The 11955-nt window shown below is 47.2% G+C and overlaps 1 long non-coding RNA gene across 3 annotated transcripts in view; it reads right to left on the bottom strand.

Annotated features, from left to right (window-relative positions):
* Window positions 1–3541: 3541 nt before the first annotated feature.
* The window catches only part of LOC102369306, a 16358-nt gene continuing 7944 nt past the window's right edge, over window positions 3542–11955 (bottom strand). Inside the window, exons 2-3 of one of the 3 annotated variants that reach the window (XR_324235.1) lie at window positions 8681–8915; window positions 3542–3678 (exon numbers count right to left, since the gene is read on the bottom strand). This is a non-coding gene — a long non-coding RNA (uncharacterized LOC102369306). Of the gene's footprint in view, window positions 3679–6336; window positions 6420–8515; window positions 8916–11955 lie in introns of those variants that run through there. The other 2 variants (XR_001358283.1, XR_324234.2) reach the window with 2 other exon arrangements.

The following is an 11955-nucleotide window of genomic DNA, read 5'->3' as shown; positions in this document are numbered from 1 at the left end:
GCCCGCGTCCTCCGCCAGCGCCAGTAGCCATGTGGGCTCCAGTAGTGGCAGCCGGATGGTGCAGGCTCTCTGGGAGTCGCACTTGGTGCCCCTTTTGTTCCCTGCCCCAGCTTCTATGGCCAGGAAGAGCAGGTCTGCCCCGGCCATGACAAACGTTCCCAGATGGGGAGCAAATACTGGAAACTTCCCCATCATCAGCTGAGGCTCGTGCTCCACTCCCCCCACCCTAGTTAGGGCACTGGCTACCTTTGCCCATGCCCTTACTGTCCCCATCAACCTCAAGCACACTGCAACGGCTCCAGGTAGGCTACTACTAGATTTAATGAAGGGCCATAGCACTATCAACTGGTAGGACTCGACAGTGACCCTTGTGATATTTGGTGCTCCTCTCTCAAACTTCAGATCAGGGGGTCATGCGACTAGTTGAAAATCCCAGCTTTCAGGTTTTTAGATATTATATTTGTGGAGGAAACCTAGACTCGATCACCTGTAAAAGCTAAGAAACCAAGAGGCAACCCCCCACCCCAACTTAGTATGGTTAAATCATGTAAATTTTTAAGATAATCTCATTAGTTTTGGTGGGGGAGTGAATGGGCTGGCTCACAATTGAGCAGGCAGGGGCAACAATAGTGTCATAATATCATGATCAGCACAGATTACTGTGCCAGATGGAAGAGGGTGGGCAAAGGACACAGCTGCAGATCTGCAAGGAAATAGCACTTGCAAGTGCAGGTTTACCTGTTGTCTCCGAAGAGTAATAGAAATAAATCTTTCACTCCCCTTCCCTTGTCTCCCGGTGTTTAGAGCATCTCCTCTCAGGAACAGATAAATACATAATAGAGGAACTTTTCATTTCCTTTGTGAGCCGGGGCGGGTATTTGGGTCTTGATATATTAGTGTTTGATGCTCTGGATAAGTGCAGACTTCGAAAGGCCAGAAAGAAGACATTAATGCATATGCCTGTCCACTTCTGGGTTTAATAAAAACATCACTGCTTTTAATCTTGTTTCAGAACAGCCTCTTGTAGAATTTCAACATGGCGAGAGAGCCGATTGCGTGATCTGAAAGAGCAAAAAGCTTCCCGGGCTCCCGGGCTGCCAATTCCAGTGGACAGGGAGCTGGAACGTAATCCTCTTCCACTCTTTGTCTCTGCCACCCATTTAAATAAGCCAGCCTTCTGCCCTTGCGACAGCAATGCTAGGCACAGATTTTCCAAATGGCATAAATACCCGCAGCTTTTAAGTCATGAAAAAGCTTTTGAAAAGGTTGATCACATAGAATAATATTTCCTTCCCCTGTCATGTTTCAGGTTGTTGTGGAGTATAGAGAGTAGAGATGAAAGAAGAGGGTGAGGTATGATAAGGAACCTGGTTTTATGGAGTGCCGATATGCAAGGCAGGGGTCAGGCTAGCACAAGGCTCTTAGCATGTAGCACGACCTTCCTGCGTGTTCAGCAAAGACCTCTGCCTTATATTTTACCAGCCTTCTGCATTGCTTTGCAGCTAAGGGGACACGGTAGAAGGGTAGCATTTTTGTCTGGTTGCATTAACCAGGTGACAAGCCTTGTTATTGTGCCTGGAGAGAATGGATAGGAAGTGGAGAAATGCACAGACAGAAAGCAACCAACAGAAATATGATAAGTCTTGTAGGACCTAAGGACTGCAGCAGGGAGGAAACACTGAAGACTGTATGGCCCAGGCACTGGACTACAACTCCGACTTGGGCCCTGGTTCCAGCTCGGTCACTGGCCTACAAAATGATCTTTGGGAAGTCAAGTGTCTGTGCCTCAGTTTCCTCCTCCTGGAAAACAGGGTTTCCTTTGTGAAGTGCAATGAGATCTACTGATATTAGGTAATAAGACAAATGCATCCTAAGCTCCCAAGAACAAGCCAAAAGGCCTCCTAAAGCAAAAATCAACCTGAAAGAGGACATGCATACAATAATAATAATAATAATAATAAAAAATAAACCCTCCACAACCTCCCCACCCTGCCACTCACACTTACCTTTTTTTCCCTCACATACAACACATTTTTCCCCCCCTAAAAATCACCAGCTGGAAATTAGTATGCGCATTGTATGTGAGACAATGTGGTAGCAGCAAGGTTTCCTGCTTGAGTTTTGACCAGGCAAAGTGAACAGGTGCTGCTCCCCAGCTGCTGCGACTCAATTACTTACAGAGAAAGATCTTTTACTCTTCTTTCTGCCTTGCAAAAAAACAAGAGGTATATCTTATCCCAGGGTGCATTGTATGTGAGAAAGTATGGTACATCCCAGGATGGGAAAGAACCAGGGGCTCCAATACAGAGAATTGCTGTAAACTTTCTGGTTTCATAGGAAAAGTGCAGAGCCTAGGAAGACAAGAGAGCAGGAAAAACTTGGAGAGAGAAAAAGGCCATGATCCCATAGTACTCCATGGACTACATAGTTACAAGAAGAGACAGCCCTGTGAGTGACCCCTATACAAAAAACAAATAGTGGCAGCTTTGGAAATGCATGTGTCTCTTTTAAAGCACAGCCCACTAAAAGCCACGGTGCCCCTAAGTCTGGCTCTGCTGGTTTTGAGCTAATTGCCAATGTCAGAATGGAGGAGGGGAAAAGAAACCTTCTTGGTTGCTGCACTTGGCAATATTTGCTTTCCTTCCCCTCCTCCCCCGTCTCTGCTGGATGCTCAGAGGGATCCAGCTCCCTGCAGCTGGCCAACCATAGATACTGCAAGTTTCAATAAAACTTCCTTATCTTGCTGGGGAGAAAGTATTGGCTTTTAAATGTTACATGTTCAAACAGAAAATGTTCTTCTTTAGCCTCTGAAGAGCTTTACACAGAACACCACCTCATTTCTTTCTTATATTTTAAAAAAATAAAATAAAGCCCCTTCCACTACCTGGGTTCTTTTCAGTGTGTGGAGAGAGATATATAGCATCCCAGTAAGGATTTTTGTGGAGTAGTCATGAAGGAAAATACTGGGGAGGGGAGACAGACAGACAGACAGACAGACAGACAGACAGACTCCCCTCCCCAGTATAAGTATTGATGCCTTTTGAAGCATACAGTAGGATGCCACCACCATGATGGTGGAGGACACTGTGCTGGTGGAGAAACCACCTGCAAGATGAAATGCAAAACGGAAGTCCTGGCCCTTGAAGCCCGCTGCAAAATTCATATCCGTCTCCCCTCCCCAATATATGTTTTCCATTTTTTGACTATCCCACAAAAATCTTTAATGTCTCCTGGAGTCATTCTGCTTTCCAAGGCTGCATTCAGAGCATCCTTCTTCAATCTCAAATTAACCAGGGTCGGGCATGGAAGAAATGGAAGACAGTATGGTCAAGTGGGTAGAGCAATGGACTGGCTCTTAAGAGACCTGGGGTTTGTTCCATTCCTCTGCCAGCAACCTTCTGTCTCATGGAAAGAAGTATAAAACAACTAGGTGGGAGATTCAGGGCCTTGTCTAGACTCGGCCATTTGTCTGTTGTGCAGGTGGACCTTCACACCTCTCTTCCCCTGCCCATGACATAGCTGTTATGATACCTACTTCTGTAGGTCTTACTGTGCTTTGCCACAGATGGAGAATGCTGAGACTCTGGCACTAGGATGAAGTGATTCAACGTGGGTTATCTGCCTTTTTGAAGCATGCAGTAGGATGCCATCACCATGGTAGTAGAGGACACTGTGCTGCTGGAAGATGAAATGCAAAATACAAGTCCTGGTCATTTGGGTCCATTACAAAATGCATGGCCTTTTACGTACAAAATAGAGCAGTTAATGCTAGTACCACAAGCAAATGTTGCCTTGGATAACAGGAACCTGAGAAATGGGGGATTACATTAGCTGAACTGTTCCCTCTCTAGCTGAGAAGCCCATTTCAGAGTTGTGACCCACTCCTAAGGAAATCTAGTTTCTTCGACCACCCCAGATCACCCATTACATTCTTGACCTTTGCTTTTCTAATTGCTTGAGCAGCCAGCAATGGTTATTTGAATAGTGGTAGGGTGATAAGCGACTCCTCAGCCTGGTCTTGGGGAGTAAGGCCATCCCACATTGAGTGAACAGACGTCACCAAAAAATAAGCCCCACCCATATGCATCTACACCCCCATACTTGCAAATTCCCAGCATATGTCATTTGCTGCAGTCCAAAGAGCTTGTCCCATCCTTGTGCTTGTGCCAAGCTGTATACACCATGGATTTGTGAGCCTACGCATGGGGCAGGTTTATTCTTTTAGCAGCAGATGGCTTCCTTCATAATCTGGGATAGTCATGTCCCGATCTCTATTAGGCCTATGCGAATAGACAGCTATTTGATCCAGCTTCTTATTTGGCTGCTTCAGATGCCAAGGATCCAATCCGGAGCTTCGGACCGAGTTCCCGCTTCGATCCAGCTGAAGCAGCTCTAAAACTTCAGAGCCACCTTAGAGATCTGGCCATAGGGTATAATAGGGAATCAGTGAAATATCTATAACTTTGTTGTTTTTTTGCCTGATTTGGATTAAATGTGCAGGGGTGCTAGCCTATGAGAGCATGAAGTCTGCCAAGTTTCAAGAAGATCAGTGCAGGGGTGTGGGGGGAACTGTACCCCAAATTCTTGAAAGCAAAACTCATATCACGTGTATGTGTTACACCACAGGGGGTGAAAACTGCAGGAGTAGCAGCCCCTGGTGAAGCCACAAAGCCTGACAAGTTTCAAGAAGATCGGTGCAGGGGTTTGGGGGAAACTGCACCTCAAGTTGCGGACAAGCAAAACTCGTGACATGGGTGACTCTGTGTGTGTTAAGGCAGAGCAGGGTGACAGCTGCAGGGGTGGTAGCCCCTGCTGTGGCCACGACACCTGCCAGATGTGGAGGAGATCGGTGCAAGGGGGTTCTGGGGCCCTGCACCCCTAGCTGCTGACAGGCAAAACTCATGACATGGGTGCTTGTGCAACTGACTGTCTGTCTTGGGGCAGTCGATGGTCTGCATTGATTCTTTCCTCTCCTTAGTCTGTGGTTTTGTGCGTTAATTGTTGCTAATTAACTAGTTACATTAGCTAGCAACTGTGTATTGAGCTGGTCCCTGAGTGGATCATGATTGATTGGTAACTGGTAACACAGTAGCCTAGCAGCCAGGCCTGCAGTAGTCCCCCACCCCCCAACCCCAAGACAGACACAGTTGCACAAGCATCCATGTCACAAGTTTTGCCGGTCAGCAGCTAGGGGTGCAGGGCCCCAGAACCCCTGCACCGATCTCCTTGACAGCTGGCAGGCATTGTGGCCACAGCAGGGGCCACCACCCCTGCAGTTTTCAGCCCACTGTGCCTTAACACACGCAGGGTCACCTATGCCATGAGTTTTGCCTGTCAGCAGCTTGAGGTGCAGTTCCCCTGCACCTATCTTCTTGAAACTTGACAGGCTTTGTGGCCTCACCAGGGGCTACCACCCCTGCAATTTTCACCCCCCCCGTGTTGTAACACAGACATGACATGAGTTTTTTTTCAAGAATTTGGGGTGCAGTTCCCCCCGAACCCCTGCACCAGAACTTGGCTGGCTTCATGCTCACAGCAGAGGCTACCACCCCTGCACGTTTCATCCAAATCAGACAAAAAAACAACAAAGTTATAGATATTTCATTGATTCCCCGGTATACCCTACGGCTGGATCTCCGAAGTGGTACCGAAGCTTTTCCGAACCACTTCGGAAAGCCTAACGAAGCCAGCACTTCAATCCAGACATGCTGCTTTGGACGCCAAAGTGTCCAAAGCTTCTCTGGATCTGAAGCCTCGCACAGCCCTAATCTCTATTCCTAGCTCAGTGTTGTCCTCCTAGGCAAGTCTTGGGACCTTTCCATATCTGTTTTCTCACTTGCAGAAGAGACAGAGGTTGCGTACTTCAGAAGGACTTCATTAGGACTATAATGAAGACCAGCACCTGCAGTGCTCCAAAAATAAAGTCACTTCAGCCCAGTGGCTTAATTGGGAATCAAACGTACAAAAGGGGAGGGTGGGAAGTGAGCACCTAGGTAGGAGAGTGCTATGAATGCAAAAACCCACCTGTGGCTCCATCTCTGCTTTGCTGGCTCAGGCTGCAGTATTGCAGTACAGTGTTTTAAAACCCACTGATGGTGGAAAGCACAAAGCCAGCCTTGCATTTGCTTGATTTATTATTTTTTAAAGACCAAAATACATTTAAAAGTAACTCGGTGCAAGACACACAAACACACTTGGGCATGAGTGGAAATTCAAGTGGTCAGTCCATATCTGCTCTAAAAGCTGGCACTCTTGAAATAAATAAATCTTCCTGACAGCTTGACAAGCGTTGAGAAGAAAGCAGAGTTATGAACTGAGTGAAGATAGGAGCCCCGAGGAATTCCTAGGCTGCATTTCACATCCAGTAGGCACAGTTCTGTGGGTGGGGAGCCGGCAGAAATGTATTTTAGCTGGCAAATCTAATGGTGGTGAAAAGAAAGAGCTTCATCTCCTTTGCGCTTATATACTGTACACATTCTTCTGGCAATTGTTCAGCAGGGGTTAAACCATCAGAGGTGGATTTTTAACATTCACATAAAGCACCGTATCCTCAAAGGATGGACTTAGCATAGTCAAGCTTTAAGGGGAGATCAGATCTTCAGAATGATGCAGGAACATAAGCCCCACTGACACATGCTCCCGAGCCACCAGAAAAACCCATCAGTTTGGAGTCTTCCTGACTTTGGTGGCACACCCTTGAAGTGTTTTGTCAGCATCCATCATGAGCTACCACTCCCCATAGTGCAACAGGGGGGTTGCAAATGATTTGGAAGGCAAATTCCCTACCCCACACAGCTTGCAGCATGAAGCTCTGATCCTACAAGTGCAATAGTCCTCCTAGCTAGGAGAGGAGTACGGTTGGAAGCAGGGATGCTGCACGTGTAGATATCCCAGCTAGTTTTCCTTGATCTAACTCCAATACCTGTAGCAGCAAAGCTGTGACAAACAGGGGCTTGCCCATATGCCCATCACACCCAAGACACTGGGTCCTACCTCAGCAGCCATAGCTAGTGTTGCCAGTGCTTCTTCACTAGGTCAGGTGCATTGACAAGTGCAGCAATCTTCTCTGATTGCAGTGTACCCTGATCAGCACCAGGAACTGCACCAAATACCTACACAGGTGAATACATGACCTCCTCCAGCCAGGTGCTATACCAGACCCACCATCCCCTATGTTACCTACTGCTCAGGGTGGATTACCCAGCCGCAAACACACCTATGTAGCAGCCGTGGCGTTCACTACTCACAGATATACTTTTTTTTTTTTTTTTTGGCGCAGCGGCAGAGTCTACGTTAGTGGTTCTCAACCTTTTCAAAGTCAAGACACACTTCGGAAAATGCCAGCTCTTAGTTTTCACTCAGTTTTTGATTACAGAAAAACAAGAGTAATTCTTCTGTTGCAAGGAACAAAGGCCACAGCAGATCCGAGTCTTTTTAACACTGTAAATTCCTATTTGAAATGTCTAGGTTTATCTCTGAATCCTGTCTGCAGACCTAATATTGCATGGCACAATTTGGCACCCTTGAAAGGATTGCATGACACGTGAGGATCACTGGTTGAGGATCACTGATCTAAGCAGACCTCACTGGGGAAGAAGGCTAGGGGATGTCAAGCTCAGTGATTCCCCAAGAGCATGTCACCTCGAGAGAGGTTTCTAATAGATCAGCCTCTCTCCACAAGGAGGCTTTGGATGGCTATTTCCAATAAATGAATGCTTCAAGGCCTCAGCTTTGCCATGCTGGGCACTGTGCTCACACCTGTACAGAGATCATCTATATTCAAGAGGGTGGGGAAAGAAAGCATGACTATTATATTCATCTTGCAGGTGGGGCAACTATGACACTACAGAGGTTCAATTTTTGCTTGTACTTCGCTTTTAGTTTGGGATCCAAGTTTTTTTTGCAAAACCAGGATAGATGATCAGGGGCTGGGGTCAAGGGAAAAGGGGAGAAAAGCTGGCCAAAAATAGTAATAAAAAAGCTATTTTGCCCTCTTCCCCGCCCCAATCAAATCAGAAAATGCCAGTTGGTTGAAGTAAACATTTCCTAGGCACAAAGCAATATGATCTATGAACTTTCTTTGGGGACTTTCTCTGCCCCAGGATGAAGCTGCTGGTCACGACCAGAGACCCACTGAACGCAAAAGTGCCCAGGACCCGGTGCCTGGGGAAAAGGACAGAGCAGGACTTCAGGCTCAGATCTCCAAATCCCAGCTGAGTGACCATCAGCTGTTCTCCTATTTCTTTCTCTCCCCCACAGATTTAGAAGGTCTTGGTTTTGTCTCAAATCACACTTTATTTTTTAATCCTATAAGGCTTTGTGGGATGGGAACAGTTCCTTTCCCAGCTCTAATGGCCAGGACACGAACTCGCGACCTTTGGAGATTTGCAGAAGTTTGGGGGAAGCTGACAGAATTAAATTCAAACTTTGAGCCCCCCCATCCAGCCCCGTTGACAAAGCCACCCTGCTTTTGTGAGGACCTTTGCTTTTATACCTTTCAAGCATATATTCCTACCTGCAACTAGAGAGAAAACAAGAAAAGTTCAGCTTGTGTCGAGAGCTTGAGGGAGAATAAATAAAAGTTTATTTTTCTTCGAGTCACAGCCCTTCAGGAGCTCAGATGTTTCACTTTTTCTCTCCAGCCCTGCGCGGAGGTGGAAGCATCTTTGTCATCTCTCACCTGGCTCAGCCTGCGATTGATTCCCGCATTCAAGAGCAGCGCTGCCTCTATCGAAAGGTCAGCAGATAAGCCTTTGTTGAGCTTTTATATTGTGATCCCTTCTCTCTGCTTTTGCTTCGTTTTACTTATTTCCTTTGGCCCTGGACTCGGGCAATTCAACACCCTCCTCTGGACCTCCGTGCTTAATTTCCACACTATTGGATTTCTCTGCCGGCTCGTAGCCATGAGTCAGCGCCTGAACAGGGGGAGGAAGAAAGGGAGGTTGAGGAGGGAATAGGGTGTTGGTGGTGGTGGGGGGGATGTTAACAACTTGGCCCAGCATCCATTACAGTTAAAATGAAAAATGGGAGGCTATTACTTTCACTGCTCACTGCCTGAAAATCCCAATATGAAAGGACTCGGCTGCAGTGGAGCTGGGCACTTTCATTAGGACTGTATGAGAATCAGGGCCGAGCCATCTGCACACCCAGGTCCCTGGGGGCTGGTAGAGGGAGATGTCCCAGAAGGGCTGAGCCTCAAGGAAATCTGTCTAACCAACACTGGGTCCCTTTATTGCTTCAGCTGCCAAGTTCCCTGCTGCCTTTGTGATCTCTGAGCACCAGCTCAGCATTGCTTTTAGCCCTGATCCCTGCTCTGCATGTGCATGCACTCTCCAGTGTTCAGATAACTCTGCAGCGGTAATGCTAGGGTTCAAGTCCCTCCGGGTAACTGCGCACTAAGCTTGGTATTAACAAACAACCCCAACCTCTTTGTTCCCTGACAGCTAAGACAGTGCCGGGACACGTTCGGGTTACTCAAGAACTCACAGCACAGAAGCAATGAGTTAAAGGAAAGTCTCCCGACTTCCTTGCTCCTTTCATATTGCCTACAATGCCATCAATAACACATGCTGTAAAGCTTCCTCTAACCTCTCAAGCACAGACCAGAACATGTCAACTCCTTCACAAACTCACGCTCAAGAGCAAAACTAATTGCAACCTCAGATGCTCTGGTATCGACTAAAGCAGCTAGTTTCACTCCAGCACTTCTTATTTGGGGTGTTGTTCATGTTGCCAAGGAGCCCAGGTATAAGCGTGGATGCCTACCTGTTAGTGTCAGCCGGTGGGCATGTGCTTCTGTATGGAGTGTGTGCACGTATTACCTGAGCAGCACATATATTTTGGAGATAAGCTGATCCACCGGTCCACTCTCCTCACAATAGCACATCAATGCCTTTCAGCTGCATATGGGAGCAATGCAATTAGCCTCAGGTGCATGTGGTTCATTCTCTCCTCGGGGAGAAAAATGGAGTGTGCGTTCTTTGTTAATACTTGCACACAGCGCTGTCTGTGTCAGGCACTCGGAGGATTGCACCTGGCATTTAGTGCAGCAGGTAGGGAGGCCTGGGATAGCTCTTGGTCCTTTGGGAATTGCCTTTACACCCTAGAAGGAGCCCCTGTGAGTGCTCCACCTCCCATACAGCTGAGCTTTAATCTTGCAGAAAGCTCCATGGTTTCTGAAGAGGAGAGTTGCCCTCCGCTGTCCTCAGCGTGGAGCTTCAGGCAAGCTATGATGTGTCCTGAATTCATGCCATTAAGCATAATGAAGATAAAAGGATGGAGACCTTCAACTAGATTTGGTATTCTGTGGGAAGCCAGCGCAGAGTGGAAGATAGGTTTGGAAACACTTGTTCCAAGCTTTTTGAGGACTACATGCCATGACCCATAGATAAATCTCACCCTGCAGGATCTCAGCCTTCAGTAGCCTCTCACAACTCTAGGGAGAACAAACATCCATCAGGGCTGACACTTAAATGATGCTGATATAATGCAGTCTGAATTAAGGCAAGCCAACCTCTTCCCACTTTGGGTTTGCAATTGAAAAAGGTTGGAGACATGACAGGGGTCACCATGCTTGCCCTGCTGTCTGGGGTTATGAGAGTGGTTTGGGGGTGGGGATTGGAAATTGCACTTTCAAAAGAGTTTAGGTTTAGCCCCCATTCACATTTTCATTTTGCTTAAGATGAAAACACCCCGGGCTTTCTTTTGCTAAAACAAATCGAGGCAGAGCCGCTCAGTGCGGCAGTGGTTGCTTTACACTTCATTTCATAAGCAAGGAATAAACATAAGTCATCTGAGCTGGAAGCAGAATCAGACTCTGGTTACAAGCAACTCAGCCTCAGCTGGGCCTGCCATTGCAGGATGAATGGGTCCATTTAAAATAGATCAGAGCCTGTGTGTTCAGACAAAGAGGGGGATTCTGGGGTGAGGTCCTTTCTGGTCTTCACTAGAGGAAAGAGGGATTTTGGAAGAAGCTGGGCCTGAAAGGAGATGGGGGTGGGTAATGGTTTGTCATCCTCAACTCCTGGAAGGGCAGAGGGATAAGGGATACACAATGGCCTGAAAAATCCCAAAGGATCGTCATTGCAAGCTGGATTTATAGTAGGTCCAATTCCCAGCTGCTCTGTACATCCCATCACAATTTATACCCGTCCAAAGAGGTTGTGAAGCACTTTCACCCACGCTGCTCAAAAAAGTGACTGCACAAGGATACAGACACTCGGGGCCCTTTGCACAATCTTAATCACTGGTGTAGTGGGTGGAAGCTGCTATCCACGGACATGATAAATGGGGCACGCTAGGCGGGTTTCTCCGATACGACAACCCAATTCATTCCAGGCCTGACGGCACTGGGGCTACCTGCTCTCCCGCCTGGTAAGAGCCTGATTCTGCTATATTCTTTGCAAGTCCTGGGGGTGCTGAGCTGATGGGAAATGTGTTGATGAAACATATTAATTAAGAAACAGTCTAAACCCCAAACTATCTTTAGCTTTGATGAAATTTCTCCTTTACAAAAAAATGGGGAAAAAGCTTTAAAATCCCCCAAGTGGCCTGTGCCGACATCTGCTAAGGGAAGAAGCCTGCCATTTCAAAACTAACAAAAAGGGAAATTTCAGCTTACGTTAACTTAGAGCGAAGCAGGAAATGAAGCTGTTGTCTGGGGCATGCATGTATGCAAGCATGGCATTTTGACATCTGGTCACAAATAGTCATAAATAATACACTGGATGTACCCTTGTTGCCTGTCCATGCTGTGAGAACAAAGTGTCTTGGCCTCCTGCACACTGGGTTTACCCTCAGTATGCAACATGGCTCTTCTCAGTACCTCCACTAAGGGCCCAGCTCACGCTGGGATAGCAGCTGTTTGCCTTCCCTATGACAGATGTGTACCCAGAGGTCGTGTTGTTTGCTGCTGCTTCAAGTGAGGGATGTTTTCTGTCTGGCCCTCCAAGCATC

Source organism: Alligator sinensis, unplaced genomic scaffold (genome assembly GCF_000455745.1).
Source record: "Alligator sinensis unplaced genomic scaffold, ASM45574v1 scaffold547_1, whole genome shotgun sequence".
NCBI classification, from domain to species: domain Eukaryota; kingdom Metazoa; phylum Chordata; order Crocodylia; family Alligatoridae; genus Alligator; species Alligator sinensis.
Note: the sequence above shows the minus strand (reverse complement) of the source record. Positions and strands in the feature narration are given on the sequence as shown.